Consider the following 26,708-nt stretch of genomic DNA (forward strand, 5'->3'; position numbering starts at 1 on the left):
GTCTGTATGTGCAGCCTCCACGCAGCCGGAAAACAGTATTGAATCCCATGGAACTGGACTCATGCTCGTGCTGAGAACCAAACACAGGTCTTCTGTGAGAGAGCGCAAGGAGCTCTTCACCGCTGAGCCATCCCTGCAGCCCCTGAGAAGCACTGCTAGCCCAGGATCTTCTGTCCAATAGGAGAACCCCTCAGAAACAAGGCAAAAAAAGGACTAGAGTGGCACAGTCTCCTTCTTAAGCTATCTGGTTATGCTGGCAGCCGAAGCAAGAAGTATACATTGTTGCATGTAAAATAAATATTTAAGACAATTACGCTGTGATTGGAAAGTGGAAAACAACTGAAGTAAAGTTTCCAAATTTCATTTAAACCAGTAACATGTCAAAGCTAGTATTCCATGATGCTCTGCGTGTATTAGACACACAAAGCAAAAATTTAAAGAAAAAAAGCGATTTAAAATACCAACTGAAAATTATCCCCAGATAATTCTCATAGGCTTTTTTTTTTTTATGTTCTAGAAACCCAGAAGAAGAAGAAAAAAACTAGGGAAACAAAAACAACAACAAAAGAGAACAAAGGGAAATTAAAGTAACGGGTGGGCTAACACATCGATCGTTGTCTCATGCAGAATGGTCTAAATACATCACTTACAAGATGGAGACTGACTGTGTAAGGAAATACCTCAACTGCAGCCTAGCTACAAACTAGCCTCAAACCTGGCAGTAAGCTGGAAGGAAAAGGGTAGAAGCTATAACGCAGATACAGTAATCAGTTGGTAGAGACGGTAAACAAAGATAGTTATCAGAGAGGGAGGGGGATGTCAGAAGTAAAAAGTGGGTGAGATCACCAAAAGACATAACAAAACTAAATGTGAATAGCAACAAAAGATCTGATGAGTAAAGGAAATGCTAGAAATCACCAACTCGCAGTTAAAACTGAAGTCTTCCACACTTGCCTTTCAGTCATTGATCAAGAAGGTAAAGAAATGGGAAGTGTGACCATATGTGTAAGAGTCACAGAAGTGTGATTGCCATTTATAAGGGTTCTGCTAACAGGGGACATGTCCTTCTCATGTGCACCCAGAACACATGCAAAGATCATACCCCGAAACACAGAGCAAGGGACAACAAATTTACATAAATTGAGAGTACACAGGGTGTTTTCTCTGACAACAGTGGAAACAGAAATAGCAGAACAGCAATGAGAAAGTCTTTACATGCACGAACACTAGAAAACTGCAATCGCTCATAGATCGGAAGACCGGTGTTCACAGGGCTAGCTGAGGAGCCGGGCAATAGCCAGCCACTCGAGGAGAGAATCAGTTTTCTCTGGATATGGTCCTGATAGCACGTCCGTGCTCAGATGGATGCCCATGCACTCACTCACATACTGGCAGCACCAATGGACTCAGTGAGTTTTTAAAACACTACATGATACTGAGAGAGTAAAGGTGGTGGGGGGTGGGGTATAGGAGAACTTGGAGAGAAGAGAGTGGGTTTGGGTTTGATCAAAATATATCATATCCATGTATAAAATTTTTAAACAATATTTTTTTTTTGCTTAACCTTTCCAAAATTGACTTTTTCTCTTGCAGGTTGCAATATCCTTTCTGTATTCTACGCTTTTAGCGATTTAACTACAACATGTCATGGAGAGACAAAAGGCATTACAAATGTATTACAGAAAGACAAAACAATACAGATATATCACAGAGAGTGAAAATGTAAACAACACATTTGTGAGGCACAGGTAAAGCAATATTGAAAAAAACTAACAATAGTAAACGATTACACAGAGAAGGAAACCTCTCCTGCACTTCTCAATCTGCCTAGCTTCCACTTCCAGTGGGTGAAGGACCTCTGGGCCCTGGATATTGAACCCCCCTTGTTCATCCAGCTCCTAGTGCTGACTTGTAAGGGGTCACTGGCTTCTTAGTCCCTATACTAACTGGTTTTATGTGTCAACTTGACACAAACTGGAGTTATCACAGAACAAGGAGCCTCAGTTGAAGAAATACCGCCATGAGATCCAGCTGTAAGACATTTTCTTAACTAGTGATCAAGGGGGGAGGGCCCAGCCCCTTGCCGGTGGTGCCATCCCTGGACTGGTGGTCTTGGGTTCTATAAGAGAGCAAGCTGAGCAAGCCAGGGGAAGCAAGTCAGTAAGTAACATCCCTCCATGGCCTCTACATCAACTTCTGCTTCCTGACCTGCTTGAGTTCCCGTGATGAACAACAATGAGGAAGTGTAAGCTGAATCAACCCTTTCCTCCCCAACTTGCTTCTTGGCCATGATATTTTGTGCAGGAATAGAAACCCTGACTAAGACAGTCCCCTGCAATACTTCTGTAGTTTCCCCTGTTCCTGGGGCAGACACGTTAGCAATTCCCAGACAATGTCCCCAGGCACACACTTCAAACATGTCAATACAAAACCACAAATAGCATGAAAACCCATGGCAACATGTCTCCTCTAACGATTAATAATTCTATAGCAATGAAAATGACCTGGAAGGAAGTCAAGACAACGAGTTCAAAATTAGTATAACTCAAAGTGGACAAAAAAAATCAAACAAAGAAATCCCAACCAACAAAACAAAAAACAATAATGAAGATCTCAGTGAAGTAGGAAAGTCGATTCTAGATATAAAAATTGTGTTCAATAAAATGATACAGTTGATGAAAAAAAACAAACTTGAATGATGTTGAAAATGAAAAACTCAATAAAAACCTCAGCAGGAAACTTGACAAATAGAAGGAATGGCATGGAAAACAGACAGTGCGGGCTGGAAGACAAAGTATGGGAAATGGATTATGCAGTAAAGCTCAAGAGAAATGTATTAAAAACCATGAAGGGAAGAGAGAAGAGCTTTAGGACACTCCCAAAAGACCTAGATTTCAAATTATGGGCATAGAATTTTATCATACTAAGGACATAGGATATATTTTCAGGAAAATCATGCAAGAAAAATTCCAACAGCTACAGTAAGAGTTTCTTATCTAGGTAAAAGAAGCAAGCAAAATCTAAAACACACACACACACACACACACACACACACACACACAGAGAAATACATACACAGACACACAGACACACACACACTCACCAAAACAAAAACCAAACCAAAACAAAATGTCTCCATGGCATATTATAGTTAAAACATCAAAAGTGTAGAATAAAGAAAGGGTATTGTAACCTGCAGGAGTAAAAGGTCAAGTCACTTAGAAAGACAGGCCTATCAAAATAACACCTATTTGACAGAGACTCTTGAAGCCATTAGAAAAATGTATTCCAAGTTCTATAAGATTATACTTATCTGCTGAGTCTATTATACCCAGCAAAAGTATCCATTTCACCCAAACATTAAAGAATACAAATTCTTCTCATCAGTCGATAGAACTTTCTCCAAAAGTGATCACATTTTAGGACATGAAGAAAGTCTCAATAGATATAAATTGGTGTAAACAATGTATTCTATTGGTCAGAAAGGAATAAATCTACATATGAAAAGCAATAGAAACTATAAAAATTACAAAAATTCATTGACAACTAGACAAGCATTTCCAGTAAAATCAGGAACAAGACAAGGGGGTGTACTATCTCCACTCTGGTTCAAGACAGTGCTTAAAGTCTTAGCTAGAGAAAAACATGAAAACAAGATAAAGGGGACACAGATAAGAAAGGAAGACGTCAAAGTATCTTTATTCGCAGATAATATGATTCTATGTATAAAAGGCCTTAAAGATCCCACCAGAAAACTACAGCTTATAAACACATTCAGCAACGTAGCAGCATAGAAAATTAACACAGTGGATTTTAATATGAGTAAGTCACCTTAATTAAATAATATAGTTTTAAATTTTTCTAAAAGTTATAAATAATTTTAATAAAAATAAAATAAATCAGTAGTTTATGATATTCCAACAACAAATATATTAACAAAAACATCAGTAAAACAATCTCATTTACATTTATCTCAAAAAAATCTTGGAATAAATTTAACCAAGAAAATAAAAAACTTGTACACTGTAAATTATAAGAAACTACAGAATGAGATTGAAGATGACAGAAAATCCCCCCATGTTCATGGACTTGTAGGATTAATACTGTGATAATGTCTTTCTTACTAAATGTAATTTATGTATTCAATAGAATCCTCACCAAAATTCCTATGCAACAGAATTGAAAAAAATAATTCCTAAATACAGAACCATAAAAGACCCAGGGTAGCAAAAATAATCCAGAAAAATGAAAACACTGCAAAGGGCATTGCCATCTCTGATTTGAAGTTAAACTGTAAGACAGTAGTAGTAAAAACAGTGTGGTACTGGTATAAAAGGAGACACATTAGTCAGTCAGTGGATTAGAGCTGAAGACACTGATGTAACCCAAAACTCTAAGCTACCACAAAAAGAAAAAAAGAAAAAAAGAAAAAAGAATAAAAAGAAAGAAAGAAAGGCAGAAAGAAAGGAAGAAGGAAAGAAAGAAAAGGAAAGAAAAGGAAAGAAAAGAAAGTGAACTATGTAGATTCCTCAGACTGCAAAAGAAAGAGGGCTTTTTAAGGAGAACAGAAGTCAATAATATTGAAAAGAAAATTTCTTGAAAGAAAATCAGGATCAGTAAGTTCCTGGCAAGATGGAGGGCAAATTACTTGTGGTAGTAAGGAGACTACAATGGCAGAAGGGTGGTCGGGGTTGCAAGGGATGCTTGAAAGATCTACACACACACATCCGAATATGCACACACGTGTTTGTGACAAACACAAACTCCTGCGTACAGCACACCTAATATAAAATATTCTAAATGGTTCTACAAGGAATTAGTGATTAACAACCACAAAAGAAAATTCTGACTTGCAGATGGTTTGACTAGAAAGTTCTAGTAAAGACCTTAGTACTTAAGACAGTTCCTCACAATCTCCCAGAGAATATAGGAACAGAAGGAGTGATCTGTTGCCATTCTTCAGATACTCACAGCTTTTAGCCTTTCAATCTGCCCACATTTTCTCAGGTATGCACCCAAACTCTTTGCTTTGGGGGAGAAATTTCTGGTGGTATTGTGTTTTTTTGTCTGGGTGTTGCTCTGTGTTAGCTCAGGGAAACACCACACACTTCGAACTTGTTTGTAGCTTACAGTTCTGCTGGGTACTCTTATTTAAGGAGCTTTGGTGATAGATTTTTTTCAGGAGTCTGTATGTAGATGTTTCAAGTCTCTTTGACGACAGACGTGTTTTTATCTCTTCCTTTTCTGTCTATATGGCTGTTGCTTCTGTGTACTGCAAATGCCAAGAGCTGACAGGATTCCTTTGTGAATAGTCTTAGAGGGGCCATCAAAAGCAACCACTGGGTTGGCCATTATAGGTGTAATGCTATCTGGAGGCTGGCTGTAAGGCTACCCTGCCAAGCTTAGGACATGACTTCCAATAACTAGTTCTGTGCTTTCTTGCGAGTGAGAACTAGTTAGCTGCTGGTAATTGTCAAATGTTTCATCTGCGATAGTTGGTAAGATTAGGTGGGTTTTCTCATTGAGCCCTTAAACCCGGTGGTTGTAATTGATAGAGTTTTGAATACTGCACTAGTCTTATATCTCTGGGGTAAATCTCACTTGGTCACAATGTTTTTTGTATATTGCTATCCAGTTTTGCTACTGGTGGTGAAGACATTTTGCAGCTATATTCAGAGGTGTGTTTGTGGTTTCCCTTTCTTTCTTCCTTCCTTTCTTTCTTTCTTTCTTTCTTTCTTTCTTTCTTTCTTTCTTTCTTTCTTTTTTCCTTCGGAGCTGGTGACTGAACCCAGGGCCTTGAGCTTGCTAGGCAAGTGCTCTACCACTGAGCTAAATCCCCAACCCCTCTTTCTTTCTTTCTTTCTTTCTTTCTTTTGCAGTCTTCATTAGGTTATGGGTTCTTCCCCTGAAGACATGGTGGATGCAACCTCAGAGAGTGCTCCTGTTGGCAGCAGAGGCTTTGTCAAGTTCGGCACACATGAGATAAAATTATTACAAATTAGAGTAGGGGTTGACTGTAATAACGGATGTCTTTATAAAAGACAGGGAAAAGAAGGGGGAAGGGAGGGAGGGAGAGAAAGAAGGGGAGAGAAAGAGAGACTACGTGAAATGAAGAAGATATTGGTGCGATGGTCAATGAACCAAGCATCACTGGGATCCAGAGTAGCTATAGTAAGCCAAAAGATTTTTCCCATGGAGTTGCGGCAAGAAAGGCATCCTGATAAAATCAACTTCTGCCTCTTGGCTTCTGAAACTGTGGGATTAGACATGTATTCTCTCTCAAGTACTCAGTCCATCGTAATTTATTACAGAAGTCCCAGGGCAGGAGTGATGTGGGGGCTTCAGCCATGATACCAGGACAATTAGATGCATATGCCTGAAGACTTAAACTGTGCTCTAAGTGTTATGTCTTATGCTAAAATGTCAAAAAAGTATACCTTAAATATGAGCCAAAAATAATAAGACTTTAGCAGAAAGCACCCACAGAGATAATCTAAACAGCCTTCGACTAGATACTTGGGGCTAGATACATAATTTCTAGTCACTAGGTATGATACATAAAAGGAAAAACAACAGGATATCAGCATGATTAAGAAGTCTTTATTCTACAAAGTATTCTAAAGGGGGTGAAAAGATGACCTACATATCTACACTACACAGGGGAGGAAATATTTGTAATCTACACACAACAAAGAACTAAGGCACAGAATACAAAAAGAATTCTCAAAAGACAGAGCTTGAAAACAGCAAGCCAAGTAAGCGGACAGAGGCAGAATTAGATCAGAAGGGACAAGTCCAAGAGCTGACAACAACCACGGTGTACTTCCGCTGTAAGTGTTCGATCTACAGCCGCTCCAGAGGTTGACCTGGAAATTTCTCAGTCCAACAACAATCAGCAGAGTCCACCCAGCTCCCTTACCACGCAACAGTGGCAACATTCTGGATACAATGAAACTTCAGCACCTATAACACATATGAATATCATGATCTTTATCCAGAACGGTTCTGTGATCAGAAACCGTCACTGTCACCTCAAGTTCATACAGCATCACCTAGGACGTAAATTCTTGGTGTGTCTGTAAGGGAGTTTCCAGGAAGGTTTGAGATGGGGATGCCCATCTGGAATGTGGGCAACCCTCTCCTAGGATGTCGTAGAGTCCTGGACTAAAAGAGAAGAAAAAAGATCTGAACTTCTCTCTGTTTCCTGTATACAGATGCAATTTGACCAGCTACTGAGCGCCCTGACTTTCCTGGGCATTTGAAGATTGACCCTTCAAACTCTGAGCCAAGCAACCCCTTACTTCCTTGGGTCGCTTTGCTTGGGTATTCTCACAGAACCATGAGAGAAGTGTCTAAAGTAAGCCCCAAAGAAGAAACAATCTAACAGTTTCCAATAGCTGAAAACTGAAACAAGCTGTGATAGATCCATTGGGAGTTGGCTGTACCAGTGCTCTCCGTAAACAGAAAACAGAAACAAACTCTTGACGTACAACTTCCACTGACAGTCCACTAAGCGGATTCTTTAAAAGTTAAGCTACATCCTGCAAGAAACTGTAACATTCTTGAAATACCAAAGTTGTGGAAATAGGACAGAGATTAGTGGCCACTGAGGGGCCATGGGCATATTGGCGGAGCCCAGGCATGGAAGTGCTTGAGGCTGTGAGAGAGTGGGAACCTCTCTATACCTTGGCATCTTGGTGTGAATATTCTCGGTGTGATATCATGCTGTAGCTATGTAAGCTGCTGCCAATGAGGGAGACTGGCTGAAGAGCCAAGGCATCCTGCTTTTTGTTACTTGCAACCACATGTAAATCTACAATTATTTCCAATAAATACATAACTTTAAGAACATGTTTATTCTCCCAGCACTGGGGAACTGAGACAAGAGGATCATACGTTCAACAGAGCCTTCCTTTAGCAAAATAAAATGTAAAGTATAAGTTACGTGAGCATGCTACCAGGAATGTTTGTAATGCAGACAAGACATGATTCACTTGTGAGAAGGGGCACGGCACAGTACACTGTCACTCATTGACAGTTATGGATCTGGTCCCACCAGTCCCACAGGCATCCTAAGTGAGCTCCCCTGGGGCTTGGCTCGTGTATTATTTATCTATAAGTCTCCCACAGTGCCTAGCAGGTACCCTGCTATGTAATGAGTGCTGGATGGATGTTTGTTGGCATAACGTTTTATCAGTGAGACATGGGTATGTGTGTCACACTCTGTTAAAACAATGTTTGCTGCAAACAAGGAAAACATTAAAGAAACGAGTCATTGACTGAATTAATGCCATTCTTTAAAAAGCAATTAAAGTCCTTTATTTTTAAACTAGCATTCTGCGTATTTGCTTTGTCCTTCTCGCCTTCTCTGTTACTTTGTGATTGCCAGAGTAATAGATATCCACGGTAGGAAAGTTTGGAGAGGGCGCGGAGGAAGTGTCCTCCCTGCAGGGGTCATTTCTCTGTGTGGCCTGATTCCAAAACAGTTGGCCTTAGTTTCTCCTGCTCATAGAACCCCTGGTTCATCCAGTACAACTTGAGACTCAGGGCAGAGGCAGGAGGTTTCCCTGCTTCCCACATAACCCCTAGAGTGAAAGGGATTCTTATATTTGAAGGCACTGGCCCTTCAAATAAATGCAACCCACTACTTACTTCTCTTTCCCAATGGCCAATGATAAAGAGCTTCAGCTTTCTGTACATCTTAAAGGGGCTTTTGTTTCCCCAGCATCTGTAAGCACAGCTTAGCATCTCCCTGACAGGAAAGGTACCTGAGGACATATCCCGGATGCAAACCCCTCTCCTGCTGCACAAGCCTTAGAGGAGGGAGGACCAGCATCCAGAGGGTGTGGGTGACCTTTTGAAAGACACTGGGAATTCAGGAGCCATAAATGTGGAGGAAGACTAGACCTATCAAAAACAGAGCAACGTAGTGGGTGGCATGGGGTGATACTCAGGCCACAACTATCTCGCGCTCAAGTCAAATCCATAGTATAGGAAAGCCAGAAGAGGAAAGCCAAGACAGTTCTACAAAACAAAACAAAACATGCCATTTCTCCAAAGATACCCAGACACTCTGTTCCTTCATCGACAGCCCAGGAGTCTCTCTCTTCTTTTGGATTGGCTGTAATTTTTAGCCACCGATGTATGCAGGATGCAAGGAGGTTTCTAGGGTTCCTGTGAGGTAGCTACAGAAGCACTCATCCTATTTTCTATTTTGCGTTTTGAAAGAAAGCAACCCCACCTCTGCTTCCCCATTGTTATGGTCGATGTCAAGGAATTAAAGAATTCGGCTTTCAGCCAAACTCGAAGTGCGATTTCACAGGCAGCGTCTTTTTTGGTTCATCCTCTGAAAGTGTCCCACTGCTCTGAAGTGGGCTATAGAGCCCATCAAAAGTGTCTCACAGGCCTCGAACCTGGCTCACAGGCCCCAATTTACATGCAGTAGCCTGGCTTCATCTTTGCATCCTGACTGGAAGAGACTTTCTTCCTGTGGCATTTAAAGTAACCGCACGGCTTCATTAAGAGGTGTAGCCAAAGTGGCCAATGTCAAAGGAAGATGAGGAAGCAGAGGAGGAAGAAGAGGGAGGAAGAGGGGAGAAGGGTGGAGGGAGGAGGAGAAAGAGAAATATATGATATGATTGGTTTCCTAAAGATCTCATCTGAAGAAAATAATTGACATGCATGCCCAGAAAGGAGAGAGAGGAAAGAAGGGAAATGAGACCAGGACTCGTGTTTATGGGGTGGTAGGGTGGGGGGATACAAGGAGGAGACTTACTAAAGACAGAGGAGACAGTCTCAAATGAGGGCATCCTAATAATCACCTTAGAAAAAAATGTTATTCAGAAACTAAGACTTTGTTAAAGAGCAGACACATTTATTCATCTCATGACCTTGGGTCACAGTTCCTCCAACACCCTCTACCCACCAACCGAAGCCCTCTATTGCAATCAGGAGGAAGGAGCAGGCCCTAGGAATACAGGCCTGAGGAACCTTGTTCCTCCCCTGCAGAACTCCCCAAAGATCCAAGGTATCTTATAACCCTGACTATCATTGAGTACCATTTGGGGTTTGAGAGGCTTCTCTCCCTCACATTCGAAGAGCCAACAAGCATCAGTTCAAGAGACAAACTTTACTAAGAAGGCTCCATAGAGGGGCCCAACCTTTCTGACTACTTTTTTTTTTTTTTTTTTTTGGTCTTGTGGCTTCAGGAAAATGTGGAGAAATCTCCTGACCATTCTCTCAAGATTGGATTCTCTACAACCAGAACAAACTGGAGGAGGATGGGAGGAAGCTGATTGGGGCTGCATCCTTGCAGGGAAAAGCAATTTGAAAAGCCTTCATTCAGTCAAAGTCTGCTGCTCTAAGATGGGTCGTGATAACAGAGCTTCCAGATCTTCTCTTTTCGGAGCTGGTCCAGGCAGCTCCCCGGAGCCAGACAGGGGAAGTCTCTATCCAAACCGGGGCTTTAGAGTTCCCACCCTTCTCAAAACACATTGAGCACCTCCCAACCTCCTGGCCTTTGGTTTGCTTTGCTGTCAATACCCTGCTGCCTCCTGGCCCTTCACTTCTCTCTCTTTGTCCTGAGCATGGCATCTTTGTAGGTCACGGTCTCAGGTTGCCCTGTTATCTCAGGGTTGGATTTTACCCCACCCACCCATTATGACTTGGATAAGTTTGAATCATAAACATCTATATTTTCCTGTGGTTTTATTTCAGCAGATCCGAACTGCTCATGTCGTATGATCTTCAATGCCTATATGTTCCCCGCCCTAACCCCTCCCCTCTATTTAGTCTGGTCTGGAGCTAATTAGAGGGAAAGCCCTATGCATTGTATCCCTGGTTCTGTGTGGCCTTTTGGAATAGTCATAGACAATGTTGCAGATGATTGATGGTTATCTGCTGTCTGGAGATACATATGGCCACTTATTAATTTGATGTCTGCCACCCTCATGTTTAAATATATTTGGGGGTTTAGTTTCTTTCACAGGGAGATTAATATAGATGAACTGCTGCTTGGATGATCATTTTTACACGACTTCAAGATTCCCATATGTGAAATTCTTATCTCTTATTCTTCGCCAGCTGTGAGTACCAGAAAGTGTAGGCCGGATACTTCTGGGGAGATTGGACGCTGCATAAGGGAATCTGCCCATTATCGGCCAAATGGAGTTTAACTGGGCCACGCACTGAGACAGAGCGGAAAACTAGAGGAGCTGAAAGGCAATAAACGAAGGGAAGTGCTCTGCCTTGTCTTACAGGAGCAGCTGCTGTCCCACTAACACGCAAAGCTCAGTAAAGTGATCTGCTGGGGGTGCTGAGCATGAACGCCCCGGTCTGGTTACCCAAACTCTGTCCCAGTAAATGAAGCACCCAAGGATGTGAAGCAGAACCCTCTCAGCTGGAGTGCTCTCTGCTCTCGAGGCTCTGAGCTTCAGAATGGCAGCTTTCCTGGGTCACGTGTCAGGATGCTGTCTGGCTACCAAACCCTTTGGAGGTGGAGCTGGACCACTGCACGTGCAGGGCTGGCTCCCGCGAGACTTCTGCTTATCTGAATTCTACCAAGCTGCCCAGACTCAGGCGACCACGTGACGATGTCTCTGCAGGGAGCTCGGGGTGAGAGTCCTTGCATGTAAAGCAGCTATCTTGTAAACTTAAGTGTGTATTTCCCATTGTCCAAGGAGCTTTGTGGGTTTGGGAAAAAGAAAACTAAACCTCCTGTTGGAGTCAGAAGGGCAGCGTCTGCCTGCTTGGCTGAGACCGTTCACCCTGCCCCTGCTTCGCGCACGTCTCTCTCTCCTCCGGGTCACACACTGCTTTGAAAGGAACAGTTTCATCCTTTGTCTCAAGGAACAATCAGAATAAAATCAATAATACAGAGTCCGACTTGCAGACACAAAGACAGGCTTGGCTGTAAACACCACGTCTGCATCTGTGGTGTCTTCACGGGCGGGCCGCCCTAGCCAGCTGTGTCGTGCGCTGACCTGCACGTCCGCAGTCACATTGCCAGCGAGAAGCTTTGGCAGGCCAATGGAGACACTAAAATAAGGACGCAGCATCGACAGCTTCCAAACTGCTGAGCAGTCGGGGATGGCTGCTGCAGCGACAGCTCTTGTGCAGGAATTCACACAAAGAAAAGCATTCTGGGCTCTGATTTGTCAGTTGTCACACCCAATATATCGTACACATCGCAGGGTTCCATGCATACGATGCTCGCCCAGCTGTCAGAATGACTCTACCGGTTACAAAGCTTAAGACCATGGCTGCCTTTCACGCGGGGTGAACAGAGAGATTGGGAGGATGGCCACAGAAGAGATGAGACCTCTCTGGAAAGAGAAGGGTCCTCTGGTTCTTAATGGGGGTGGGGGGTTGTTTGGGTTATACGGGACGATATCCTGGACAAAGCTCACAGAATAGTCTATTTAAGGCTGGTGCATTTCCTTGCATGTAAATAAATCTAATCTCTGCAGAGGAAAGGGACACACACACACACACACACACACACACACACACAGGGAAGGTATTGGGGGGTGGAAATGGAACAGATGAACAAAGAAAATAGAGGGAACTAGATGAAGGAAAGGAAAAAGAGGGAAGGAGGGAGGGGAGGAAGGAGGAGGGAGGGAAGAAGGGAAGGGAGGCTAGCAGTTATTCAAGTCTACTTGTCTCAGGCTCATTTGGAAATGGTGCTAGAAGCAGCTAGACTGGGGCCACGAGGCAGTGCTTAGCAGTAAACTCCGGGTGAAGGGACAGACGCTCACAGCTCAGTCCCAGCTCCTCCAGGTTCTCCATGTTCAAACTGTTGTTACTGGAGTTCGCGCCCTGGGGAACCTGACGCTGCTCTAAGAAGCCAAGTGAAGGGGAGGACTCCTCTTTGCCTACCTTGGCTCTCTCCCAGAAAGCCAAGCCTGCCCCCACAGCAGGGCCCGGGGAACTTTAAGCAAGAGAACTGTCCTGTGGATAATTTGCAGACTTTGACCCCCAAACAAGGGCAAATAGATTCAGATATGTGATTTGTTTTCTGGCTGCTGCATGATTTCAAAGTAACTTCTTACAGTGGAAGCCTCCTCCACCATCCGGGAAGTGAACCAGACTGGGTTACAAACCATCCCTGCAGCTCCCAGCTGATATCCATCTCCCATCACGATGGCCAAAGGGTGCCTCTTTAAAAATAGTTTTAATGTGGCACACGGGAGTAAAGATTTATTTTTTTTTTATTTTTGAATATGACATATTGTCTGGGCCAAACAAATTAAGTTACAGCCCTGGACATCTTAAGAAAATAGTGTCGTTTTGTGTTTCTGCTAATTTATAACATTCAATTCTGTAGCCTAATGGATGGAAACCCAGACGCGGACATCAATAAAAATAGCTTTGGAATTCGGTCACTGGTATCCACTGAGTGAGATAAATGCACAGACTGGCAGGCCCTCAAAGTTGTGTGTAACTCCCCTCCTCAGCCCTGGAGTCCTAAGAAACAATCTGACAGCCGAGAGAGGAAAATCCTGGAACTGACTTCCCAAGCGATGCTCACGGAAGGGTTCATTTTATTTTACTGCTGCAAGGCGTCCATACAGTTTTAGGTTAAAATAAAACAGATGGACTCTTGGATAATGCACAGAACCTCCCTACAATAACTGCCTATCGCTTGGGTGACATCTCTGTTTCTGTGCCTTTGTGTGTCTCCTCACTTGAAATCTGCCTTGAGTCTTCTGTGATGCCCCTGTACACGACAAGTTCTCATGGAGGAGATCAAGGCCCTCTGCTCTCGCAGCTGAATTCTGAGCCAGAGGTCCCGAGAAGCAGGAGGATGTTTTAGGTTTTCCTAGTGATCAGACGGGTAGAGTGTGTGTAAAGTTTGCAGGCCGATCCACAGCACTGTGAGAACCAACAAATTGTCCTTCGGGCTGGTTTGTTATGCAGAGTTGAGTGTACGTAACATATGTTAATAGATTCTATGAGTTCAGGAACATTTACCAGAGAAGACATCATCTCAGAGCTGCCCTCTAACCTCTGTCCTATTCTGAGGATTCCCCCATGACTTAGAAGCACCTGCTTGGGAGCATAACTCAAAAGAACCATCTCTGTGAATGTGTTTCCGGGTAGTTATATGATCAAGAGGAATTCTGTGTCAGCTCTATGCATCTTTTAATCCTGTCTATTGCTAGTGGGACCCTATGAGGACATGATGGAAGCTAGACTTTCATTTACATCTGACCTCTATACCTGCCTCATCTTACTGCGGTCACAAGGATGGGCACCCCGATGGTTACCCTCCATTGCCAACTTGACTGGATTTATAATCATATGGGTACTACATCTCTGAGAACATTTGTGGGTGTCTTTTTTTTAGAAAGGATCAGCAGAGGAGGGAAGATCCACCTTAGATGTGGCTGGCTCAACCATGGGTTGAGGGACAGATTGGATAGAAGGGAGAAAGAGAAAATCAGATGAGTCCAGTACACCAAGTTCACTGAGACACCTCACAATACTGACAACGAAGCCTTGAGTTTCTACCAGGCCTGCCCCCACCATGATAGACTGTGCCCCCTAGAACTGAGCGTCTAAAGAAATGCTCCCCGAAGCTGCTTTCGGTAATGAGTTTGATCGCAGCCACACATTCTTGGACAGCAAGACAAACGCAGCAGTGGTCAGCACAGCAGCTGACTGTCAGCAAAACCCCCAAGAGCAGAATGTAGAGGCCAGGATCAAAACCCACATCATCTGAGACGCCTGTCTCTATCCTAGCAATGGCGGTATGTGCAGTTGTCCCCTACGTCTGACTCCCACTTGTTGTCCTTCCAATATGTTCAACTCTACCCTGTGCTGAAATGGAGTCCCCGTTGTGAGTGAATGGAACTCAAGCTGATCATGTTTAGAGGTGGGGACTGGGAAGCTAATCAGGATAAGGTTTGACGCCCCGTGCCTGAACCCCAGTAGTAGGATATGGAAGAACAAGGCTGGCCAGCAAGCACATGAGCACCAGGAGCTCTCACTGTTCATCCCTGCATCCCCTTAGGAGAGAGATAGCAGGAAGTCCACAACACTGGAAGAGAGGCCTGAACCGACAGTCATGCACCAGATAAAGCTTTCTCCTCCACTCCCTGAGTCTGTGGTATTATGTCATGAACAATCTGAGAATGGACAAAGGGTCAGACCCGGCAGTACTCACATTTAATCCCAACACTGGAGAGGCAGGGGCAGGAGAGTCTGTCAGTTAGAGGCCATCCTGGTCTACACAGTGAGTTTCAGGCCAGCTGAAACTACATAATGAGACTCTGTCTTTTTAAATAATATTTATTATGGGATGGAGGTAGAGCTCACGAGTGAAGAGTAGTTGAAGACTCGTGTAGAAGTCCCACAGTCAGATCCCGGCTCTTCAGTCAGGCAGCCCACAACCACTTATTACTACAGCTTAAAAAACTCTGGCCTCTGCGGGCATCCGTACTCATGTGCACACACACAAACATAATTGACATAAAGAAAGGAAATATTTTTAAATTGGCTGATATTCTGATGATGAGTAAGAAAACTGTGACGTTGGACAGATCACCAATAACGCATGAAAGCTCTGTTCAGATTTACAGTAGAAACGTATTTGTATAATTTGAGAATTATAGAAGGTGGGATGTTTTTGTTTGCCTGCCCATTTTCTTATGGTGACGTGGGGAAGGAAACCCAGAGCCTTCGACATTCTGGGCAAGGTGTGCTGTCCTTTGGCTGGGCACCTGCTACATCCTGAAAGGGTTTTTGTTTTGTTTTGTTGTTTTGAATAGATGTTTTGACTCCGTGTATGTCTGCAGCCCACACGCATGCAGTCCCCATGGAGGTCCAGAGTGGGCATCAGATCCTCTGGGACTGGAGTCACAGATGGTTGTGAACAGATATGTGGGTGCTGGGGACTGACACTGTTTCCTCTGCAGGAGCAGCAGGTGCTTTTAACTGCTGAGCCACCTCTCCAGCCCCGCCCCCCCTACAGGTTTTTGCAACTGTTACAAAAGAGGCAGAGGAGTTATTGCTAGGGCTAGGACTTGGTTGACAGCTCAAGGGCAGAGCACTTGCTCGTCCAGTGCAATGTTCCTGGCGCCGTCATCCCACACCGCAAACAACTAACAGGAAAGCAAACAACCAAACATTAGCGATGATGGTGCAGGGATGCCGAGCGGAGCGGTGAATGAGAAGTGTTCATCAATGTGTGTGCATGTGTGCGTGCATGTGTATATGTGCACACACGTGTGTGTGTGTGTGTGTGTGTGTGTGTGTGTGTGTGTGTGTGTGTGTTTAAATCTTTTGTCATCCCTTCCGGCATTTACTTGAATTTTAATCAAAATAAGATAGAGAACGAGCTTGTGTGTCCCCTTGACCCTCTAACACTGAGAAAATCATTTGAAAACTCCCTGATGCTAACAAGTAAGCTTTCTTTAATGTGGGGGAAAAAATGTAAGCCCAGGTCTTCCATGGTTCCACGTTTTAAGAACTCGTCTTCGCTAAGGTCTGAGGGAGCAAGCAGACACCTTAATAGCCAAACACAGAAGACATGGCGAGCTGTTGTGAATGGCTCCGTGGTTTAGGTCATCGACCCTTTCCAAGTCTGCTGTGCTGAAGGCTTGGCCATGCGCGGATGACATCACTGAGGTGCTGGCTTTAACAGCTGGGCCCTAGCGAGCAGGAATTGAGTAAACAGAAGTGTTGAGAATGTATTGGTCCTATGCCCCCTCCTCTTGTCAAGAGGCCTCTCTCCCCTCTTGTCTTCAGTGAGATGAGCATTTCGGCTCTATCCTGTGCTTCCAGCCACAGAGCCTTGTCTCTCCACAGACCTACCTTTAATAGCACTACCGCAGGCTGAAACCTGCAGAGAAGTGAGCTGTTCCTCTTTTGAAGTTGGTTATCTCGGGTATTTTGCCCTCCTAGCAGAAAGCTATGGGAGAGCAGTGACGTTCAAGGGAACCAACAGTGTCTTGGCCACTCTCTGGACTTGAACCTACTGCGGCAAGAAGGAGTCAGCACAGCTTCCGCTCAACTTCCAGCGAGAGCTGACATCCATGTGTGTGACAGTAAGTAAGATTAAAAAGAAATGTTTTCTATCCGATTCCTCTAGCCGGATCTGCTCACTCTGGCTGCTACTTTGCCACATGGTCCGCAAGCTGCCCTCTCCCTTTTAGCTGCCCTCTCCGCGTGGTCCCCTAAGCCGTAGTTACCACACCACACACCTTGTTCTGTGGACCCTTGTGTGTTCTCACTCCGTGCCCGGCAACAGAAGCAGCCCTCGTGCTCATGCTCCAACTGCCTCTCAGCCATTCCTTTCACACCCTGTCCTCTTTAGCCCGGTAAATCAAAGTTCCAGAAACTTGTAATTTAGCAGTTAGGTTTACATGTTAAATTCCCAATCCACAATACATCCACACAGCAAATTCACTGCCAATTAATAAAGATTTAAACCGCCCACCTGGACGAGACAAAAATCAACCAAGTCCACCTGGGTCTGGATCATCCTGATCTGTTGTCTCCATCTTGATTTTCGTCGTTCCTCTTCCTCCTCTCTCCTTCCTAGACTTTTCCCCGCCTACCCTTCCTTCTTGTCCAATGATAGACTACGCCTTATCCTGGACCCGCCTTGTTGCATAATGACATCATCGTACCCTCGTGGTTTGGATGTGAGACCATCTTCTTGGAGTACATAACCTTTAGACCCCGGGTCTTAACGAGCATTCATAAGTGCGGATGAAATATTGGTGTTTTCAATTCCTTGTGTTATGCAGGAAAGAGCCTTCGGGGGGGGGGGGGGGGAGTTTCTTATGTCCTTGCTGTTTTCTTAGAGGTGAGTAAAGTCTCAAGGCCTTGGACCCGGCTCACATTGCCAAGGGAGGGTGCTGGCTGATGAGAGATAACCTTAAGACAACCCCTAAACATTCCTTGGCCCTGAGGGCTGACCTATGCTAAGTGCCTAGCTTGAGGGACTGAGGGGCAAAGGAACAATATGCTACAGTTGATTAGAAGATACCAGCTTAGGCCTTTGCTAAGTCCCTTGCGCTCCCTGATCGACAGCCTCTGAAACAAAATACGGAGAGAGCAACAAAGCCGCCTTTCCTCTTTGCTGTTTCTTTGTTTTGCTTTGGTTCTGCGCCACATACCTTCCACCCAAGCAAAGCTTATTCTTGGAAACGGAGTTCAAGCCCACGCTGAATCTTACCTTTTGTTCCAACCCACTCTTGTTTTACCTTCTGTGTGTTTCGGTGGAAACCGATAGCTATTGCTTCTCATTAAAGCCAGTCAAGGGAAAAAAAAAAATCTGTAACCAGGTCCCACTGATTCATCGGCCTAATTATACCCATTCACCGCTCCTTTCACAAGGAGATGCGAATTCCGTCTCTTGAAGACACAAGCTACCCCAGATACATCTGCTTCCTGGCTCCTTTTTATCTTAGTCAGTGAAGAGTGGCCCTCGGGGAAGCGCAACCTCAGCAAAATCCAGAGAGAAGAGCTCTGTGGAGCTAGAGAGAAGAGGGGGTGGGGCCAAGGAGAGAAGCATACAGAGCCAGGTGATAGGAGACAGTGGGGGTGAACCGGTGGGAAAAGATCTTATCCTTCAAGATATCTAGAGAAAGCATTTGGCGCACGCACCCTAAGGACGGCCCTTGTGTGAGATTGGCATGGACTGGGCAAAAATAAACAAACCTAAGAAGAGAATGTGAACTCACTCTCGGTAGACGCTGGCCAAAGAGTGTGGGGCGCCAGGTCAAAGCGGCAGCATCAGGCATGTCGAGGGCTCTCAGATTATGATGGTTAATGGGTGGATTTAATGCGCAGGTTAGGCCTTGGCTGGGTCACAGTTACAATCTCCAAACCACGAAACCTTGGGCACTAAGGGGGCGGGGTCACTCCTTTCCTGGATTGTGGAAGCAAATTCTCCTGAGTCTGCTCTCTGACTCAGCTGTAAACTCTGCTCTCAAAGGAAAGCAGAGGAACACAGCTCCTGACCGGAATGGCGGCTGCCTTGCTTCTATTTGAAGCAATTGAGGGAGCAGTGGTTTTTCACTGAGTTCACAGGAAATTCTTTGCCACGGTCACCTGTATCTCTGGGAACATGCAGTCCACCTAAAGTTACAAACCCTCATTTAAGGCACGGGTGTGAGTTCTCCAGAGTTCTTTCTACTCTTCGGTGTGCCAGAGGAAGTTGACAGGGAGGGACACGGTTATTTAAGACCGAGGTTGGGAAATTAGTTTGAATACCGATGTCAATAAATCTCACAGGGAAGCATTTCTCCTGATGGCCCCCTCTGCCAATGTTTCCTGAGCCATTCCGCTTACAGTTTCACTTTAGTGCTTTCTTACAGGCTTCACGTGATATAAAAAAAAGGGGGGGGGAGGATCTCTTCTATCCCGCCTCAAGTTCATTTCACACATGCTCGATTTACTTCGCGATGAAGAACGCCAGATGTAGTTCACAGTTAAATCATCTTTCATGCAAAGACTCAGGGCTTCTGAAATCACAGTGATTCTGCCAAACTCTGTTCTGACAGCTAGAGACCATGTCTCAAGATCTAGAAACATGTGGCTTTTCCCAAGTCTTCCTAAGGGGAATCATTCGAACTCAATTTTAAGGGATTATCGGGGGTGGGGGGGAGTGATTTCTGCTGTATGGAATTGTGAAATAGCAAGTAACTAAAGATGATAAACTTCAGGCATAAAGTACAGGGCGAAGTCGTCGGAATGGTACAGTGGCCATCTCTGCTCTGGAGAATCCTAAAGTACTTGTTTACCTAGAAGAAATACTACATTGTCCTTTTCCCGAGAGCCCTAGGCTAATTTGAGAATAAAGAGATAGACTTTTGCCAACCAGCCCTTTGTTCTCAAACATGTCCAGCTCATAACTTACATGTGCTATATTTAGCTTGGTGGCTTTATGATCACATTCAGAAAACAAGCTCAGATTCCAAGAAACACAAATAAACAATAAGGGGTTACAAAATAGCTCAACTGTCACAGTAGATATTAAATAAAGGACGCGTCTAAACTCAGTCTTCCCGGCACTGGTGTGTGGTGTGCTCAGTGCTGGGGTCTGTGGCAAACAGTGCTGTATTTCCCCCTGGCTGCGGGGGTAAGACAATGAACTCTACAAGTGGCTTCAGAGATGCAAATTCAATATTTCACGAGACTCACTAACACAGCTATGCATTATGCTAGTAGAGACAGACCCTTCGTCTAGACAAAATGCAAAAATCTCATGTTCGGTAAACGTGTATAATTAGGGAAATATGAAGAACAGCTAATCATTAGCATTGCATGCACGCCTGCATCAAAAATCTTGTTGTTGTCGTTGTTGTTGTTGTTATTGTTTTAATCTTTAGTTGAAAGTTGGGGCTCATTCCCCTGGTTTTCAAATTTCACCTCTTCAATATTCAAAAGCAGCGTTGCCATTTCTGTAATGACGAATACCAAAACGTTCCCTTGAAGTTTTTCTTTCTGCAGAGTAACATGCGAGGCTGGTAATTGATAAGAGCAGGTCTTATTATACAAAGAAGCAGACACTGTCTGGGGACAAAATTGAAAGGACTCTGTTGCTTTTATTAATTTATTTGATTTACTTCTTGTTTCTCTTACCCAATCTTATTTATGTCAAAGTAAGTCGAACCAGAATTCATTATGTAGTGAAATGCAATTTGGACACTTTTTATTGGCACACAGTGATTCAATCATTTCTGTCCATAAGCCCTATTATCTCCTCTTACAGCAATTCCTCACAGATCAAACCACAGTGGGGGAAATTTCCAAAGAAAGTGAAAATTCGTCGGGAGGGAGGAACGATGATGTTGGTAAGTTTTTACCCTACAGTGGAGGCACACAACAATGGCCATTTTTGTTGAGAGGGAGAGAGGAAGGATCAATAATGTCGGTTAGTTTTTACCCTATGATGAAGCCACACAACAATGGCCATTTTGACTGTGACCATCTACTGTCACCAACTAGCATATTTCCTTCCTCCTTCGTGGGAAATCTGCTGTGTCAGTGAACTTTGCTTCTTTCTTCCTTTTTAAAGATGTGGCTGCAAATTTTAATTGTCTTGATTTAGAAACAGGTGACACAGTCAACTATCTCTGCCTTTTGTCCAGGGTGTGTGCATCATGGGGTCTTCCTAACTATCTTCAGATTTGTCTCCCCTTGAAGACTGGTTTTAGAAATTTCTGCACTTCAGTAACTTCATAAAGTGTTACATGGAAAAAAATTAGATATGGGTCTTCGTCTCGGGTTGTTTTTGGACCCTTTCTTCAAATCAATTGTATTGTTGGTGCATAGCAGACCCTGGACTCATCTGAGTAACCTGAGTCCTTTTTCAAGATTGTTTAGAAATGAAAGTCATTTCTTCACAAAAGTACTAGAGTTGTGCCTACAGTGACAGCTGTCTCTCACATCCTATTCCTAAGTATCATGCCTTCCTGATCATATTTCCTATGTGCCGAGCACCACCAGTGAAACGTTTTCATATTTGGAGACCCAAAGAAGAATGCAGACCAAAGAGGACAGTAAAATATCAGCAAAGGGGAAGTCAGTCCGGTTAAAACATATCTGCTAACAGAAGTGTGAGCTCATCTCAGGGAGTCTTCTGTACGTCTGTGGCCCAGAACAGATATCCCCTATCTCTGACAAACATCTGGGTCATCAGAAGGTTGCAACAATGTAGATAATTTATAAACATTGGCTCAAATGCAAGGACTTCATTGTTAGAAAGAATCTCTAATCTTTCTCTCTCTCTCAATTGGATACATTTATTGTGCTTTGTCTTGGTTTTTTATTTTTAAAGGAATTAGCTGGGTGAAACCTCAATCAAAACAGAGCAGTGTTGCTCGGCTGTTACCTCCCAATGTCCTAGAGTTGCTATCCGGCCTCTCTCTATCAAAGTGATGTCCCAAGACACCAGCCTTTTGGCCACTTCCCACCATAATTTCATAGAGTCAATTCTGTTTAGAATGCAGTGACCTTTTATGGTAGGGAGAAACACTGGCAAATTAAACTATAGGTAAGACCAGTTTTTAGGGAGATTATCCTACAAAGTTTTTTTTTTTTTAAATACACACTGCCTCAAATCTATGATCTGTGTCCACGAAGGAAGCCTGTTTGGTGGTTGGTTGTGATGGTGGTGGTCCTGGTCTAGAATTGCATTAGGAATAGATTCTACAGTCACAATGACAAGGTTCAAATCATGGGCCTTCAACCTGCTAGCTGCATACCTCTGGGTAGCTTTTTAAAATTCTCTGTGACTTATTTTTCTTTTCTGCAGCTAAAGTAACAATAGCTGTTAAGAGTAAATCAAATGAGAAAAACCATATGAAGCACACTGTAGAAATGCTGGCATGTTTTGTAGATGTGTACATGTTTGCATATGTGCTGTATATTTACATGCATATGTGATACACATACGTGCACATGTATCTATGTTTGTGTGGAAGACAGAGGTCAATGCTAGGTATCTTCCTCAACCCCGCTCCACCTTTCTTGGAGACAAGAGCTCTCACTGAACCAATAGCTAACCAATCTGTCTGTCTGACTGGCCAGCAAGCCTAGGGATCCTCCTGTCTCACCCTCCCCAGTGCTGGGATCTCGAGTGCATATTGCAGCCATACGTGGCCATTTCTGTGGTGCTGGGGATCCAAGCTCCGGTTCTCATGATTGAGTGGCATTTTAGTGCCCACCTCCCCACCTTCCTGATGCTGGGATGCTTAAACTATAATAATTAGTAGTTATTAATGTCCAGCTGGCAAAATTAAATATCCGTTGACACTTAAGACTTGTAACACTATAATGGCACAAATCTTGAAGGTATAGACCCTGAGTCGTTCCAATTTTTACCAGTTCCTAGAAAGGAACCACCTGACAAACACTAGGGGTTTTGACTGTTACTTGGAAACTTCTGAGTTTCTGCCTTGTGGCAGGATCCCACAGCCCCTCCCACAGTCCTCTCCTGTGCTTTGACACCAAGTCCTCTCAGTGATCATTGCTTCAAGGTCGCTCTTCTTCACATCCTGATCTATTTGAATTTCCTTTTAGAATCGTCTATGTATGCCCCACCTCCACTCTCCGGTATTCTCCAGATGAAAGTTACACTTGGAACTTCAGCACAAAGCATCTGAGAAATGGTTCCCTCTTATACAGAACATACTTGAAGACCAGTTCACAGCACTAGGTGGACGAACTGTCAGAACGCCATCGGCTTCAGAGGTGTAGTAGGGAAAAATAGCTCTTTAAACTCTCCGTGAACAGGTGTGGCTGCAGCAGCCATTAATATGCAATTAAGAAGGTCTAGCCTCTGCTGCTGCTGGAACCATAGGCTACCCGAGGCCTGAAGCCCGGGGTTGGGGGGTAGAGGCAGCACACGCGCCCCACCCCCAACACTCCAGCAGGGTGAAAAGCATAGACGGATCTCCAATGTATCACCTACCAGCTGTACACTGGCTAACTAGGTGCTGCCCTTCCGGGGGAAGTTGTCAAAGGCTTCATCTGCTCATTGGACAGCCCATGATTTCGGACTTACAAAACTGTCAGTAAGTGTTTATTTCTATCTATATTCTCAGTATTGCCCAACAAACACTACCGCTGAGTTACTGGCGTGACACAACTTCCTGACTACACAGCCATCACTCAGCAGGCGTACGACTGCACACACTGAGCCTGATTGGAACGTCCATCCTCACCGCCTCCTGGCCCTCCCCATCCTGCCATTTCCTCGAGAAAGGTCCCACAGAGTCTTATTAGGCAGCGATGTGTTTTGTTCCATCAGATGAGAAAAAAAAAATCCCACACTGGCAAAAGTATCTAGATACATAGGAACACATGCAGCCCTCAGCCCTTCCGGGGTAGGGGAAGAACTCTTCAGTCTCTCTTTGGAATCTTTGAGAGCTTTTCCTCTGAAGCCTCATTTTAATTAGTCTCTGCCAGCTGCTTTGCTCTCAGGGCTACACCTCCACAACCCCAGGGGCAGTACCAACTCTGCAGCCTTGGGCTATAGATGAGCAGAGGTCCAGGGCTCTGGGATTCTCCGGTATAACACTATTCCTATTGTGCTTGCATTTGTCCCACTGAGCTTTGAGCTGGAATTGAGTGACTCAGATCGGAACTCTGGCATTTCTAAGTTAGCGATAGAAATAAAAGAGTATGCTCTGGGTCAGAAAATAATTATTCATTTTGGCTAGCCTTGGAACCGTGACTCATCTGCTACTTCCCAAGCCCCAAAACCACTGCTAGATGGTTGTTTTGGAGAAAACACATTTCTCCAACTGTCCAAAGGCAAATATGAAGTAGAAGTCCCATGCGTGAGTCTGTAAACATGTGTCATGGTACAGGTGAGCAGACTCGTAACTCCGTGATGTCCCCTGGCTGTATGGAGTCCCTAGTTACGCTCAGGAAATAATGCCATTTATCAATGGCAACCCAGGCTCCCAAAGAGACTCCCTAAAGACTTAGAAAACAGCGAGTGCCTTTCAGTGAGCCGGCTGGGGATGTGACAGGATTGAGGCATCAAGGCTCACCCAAGGCACTCAGAAGCACTGGCTGTCAAGCTGACCTAGGAGTGTAGCATGAGAGCTGCAAGGGCCTAAAGTCGCTTGGGAAAGCGTTTTCTAAACTTTTTTTTTAAAGAAGGAAAAAATGGCAAAATTTTCAGAATAGGTTTTGCACCAAAGTAAAAAATAAAAAGAAGGGGAAATTATATGATTTTGATCAGCAAAGCACAGAACTAAGTAAGGACTTACTATTTGTGATCCTTTAGGACTTCTGGTAAAGACTCTAGAGCAGTTGTTCTCAACCTGTGGGTTGGTAAGAGTTCCCCTCTCATAGGGGACACCTAAGGCCATCAAAAATTATAGGTATTTGTACTAGGATTCACAAAAGTAGTAAAATTACAGTTACAAAGTAGCAATGGAAACAATGTTATGGTTGTGGTCACCATCACATGAGGAACTGTACTGAAGGGTTGCAGCATTAGGAAGCTTGGGAACCATTGCTCTAGGGGGAGAAACCCTAGAGCAGAAACCATCCCTGCTCGGCAGGAAGACTGTGGCCACCCTTTCACAATAGGTCCTCAGGCCTGCCTACTAACTGGGCCCTTTCCTCCTGTGTCAAATTGAGTATCTGCCGAGACCTCAGGTGAAGGTCTTGTTTGGGGGTGAGTGTCTTCCAGTCTATCTCTATAAGCTAACGCGCTGTGGTTCCTTTGGTGGAGTGGGAAACTTCTAGGATTGAATTTTGCACAGGACGGGCAAAGCCAGGCGTCTGACTTCCTGGAGACCTGGACAGAAACACTCCTGTATATGAGGGACATTACTTGAGACCTTTCCCACCCACTCATCTGTCTGAGCTTCAGTAGTCTCATCTGCTATACAGAAGAAAAGATCTATCCGGAGGCATGGAGTGATTTTTTAAAAATGTGAAAATATGACCTACTGGGCCTAGGAGAGGAAAGGTAGGTATGGGGTATATGTTAGATGCAGGAGGTTTAAAAATAGCAAAGACAGGGGTTGGGGATTTAGCTCAGTGGTAGAGTGCTTGCCTAGCAAGCACAAGGCCCTGGGTTTGGTCCCCAGCTCCAAAATAAAAGAAAAAAAATAGCAAAGACAGACATTACAGAAGAGCTCTTAGGCTGAAGAGGCTGCAGGGTGGGTGTAGAATAACCTAGAACTCTACACTGCATCCTTGACCTGGCAAATGTAACACTGAATGAGTCTCCAGGGCTGAGGCAACAGGACAAGGAGTGGTTGTTCCTAGAGATCCCACACCTGTCTTATCTGATCCCTTACACAGATTATCCCCAAATTTAGTGAAAGTTTTCCTGACTGACCTATCTTCCCTGTTTTTTATCCTTTGCAAAAGCCTCTTTCTCTCTCTCTCTCTCTCTCTCTCTCTCTCTCTCTCTCTCTCTCTCCCCCCTCTTTCTCCTCTCTCCCCCCTCTTTCTCCTCTCTCCCCTCTCTCTCTTTTCTCTCTCCTCTCTCTCTCTCCTCTCTCTCTCCCCCCTCTCTCTCCCCCCTCTCTCTCCTCTCTCCTCTCTCCCCTCTCCCCTCTCTCTCCCCTCTCCCCTCTCTCTCCCCTCTCCCCTCTCTCTCTCCTCTCTCTCTCTCCTCTCTCCCCTCTCCCCCCCCTCTCTCTGTCTTTCTCTTCCTCCCTCTTTCCCTCCACCTCCCCTCTCTCCTGCCCCAACATATGCGTTTGTCCCTGTCTCTCTCACTGTGGAGGGTCACATTTTTGAAATACAGTGCATAAGCTCACGTCCCGCAAACATCGGAGGGCAAGTCATGCTGGCAGATGCTAGCACTGGCAGAGCAAAGGCACGTTAGGCTCCGAGGACTGCACAAAGGAAGTGCGATGAACATGGAGGAACAATTAGACCAGGGACACAGGAAGGGAGAGAAGACTGAGGGACAATCGGCTGAGCTGCTTCTGTATACAACACAGAGCTTTGCAGCTGGGAGAGGTTTACATAAGATCCAGGCCACAGCAGGAAGTGAGGTTCTCACATACAAAACTCAAGAACACCGAAACGTCTCCAGTCGTCAGAGTGAGTGGCTGCTCAGCGCAGGATAAAAGTACCAAGGGAAAGCAAACAGTCAGATGTTGCCAGGAAGACAGGGTCTGACCCTACTTCATATGAACACATCTCCCTCCTGTCCCCAGCCCCGTGGATGCCCTCAGCTAAGATTTTGATGGTCGTATCCCAGACTTTTT

The 26,708-nt window shown here is 44.5% G+C and overlaps 1 protein-coding gene and 1 long non-coding RNA gene across 11 annotated transcripts in view; both read right to left on the bottom strand.

Annotated features, from left to right (window-relative positions):
- Window positions 1-26,708, bottom strand: part of Ntrk2 (neurotrophic receptor tyrosine kinase 2) — a 315,342-nt gene that overhangs the window by 101,845 nt on the left and 186,789 nt on the right. The gene's annotated exons all lie outside the window — the stretch shown is intronic.
- On the bottom strand, window positions 16,399-25,896 carry LOC102548918 (uncharacterized). 3 transcript variants are annotated; one of them, XR_005495488.2, is made up of 3 exons: window positions 17,444-25,896; window positions 16,819-16,978; window positions 16,399-16,655 (listed from the first exon to the last, which is right to left on the bottom strand). It is a non-coding gene; the product is annotated as an uncharacterized LOC102548918 (long non-coding RNA). The 3 variants fall into 3 exon arrangements; XR_005495487.2 differs by having other exon boundaries at window positions 16,819-16,981; XR_360715.5 differs by lacking the exon at window positions 17,444-25,896 and having other exon boundaries at window positions 16,819-17,433.

The sequence above is a fragment of the Rattus norvegicus genome, chromosome 17, assembly GCF_036323735.1.
Source record: "Rattus norvegicus strain BN/NHsdMcwi chromosome 17, GRCr8, whole genome shotgun sequence".
NCBI lineage: Eukaryota > Metazoa > Chordata > Mammalia > Rodentia > Muridae > Rattus > Rattus norvegicus.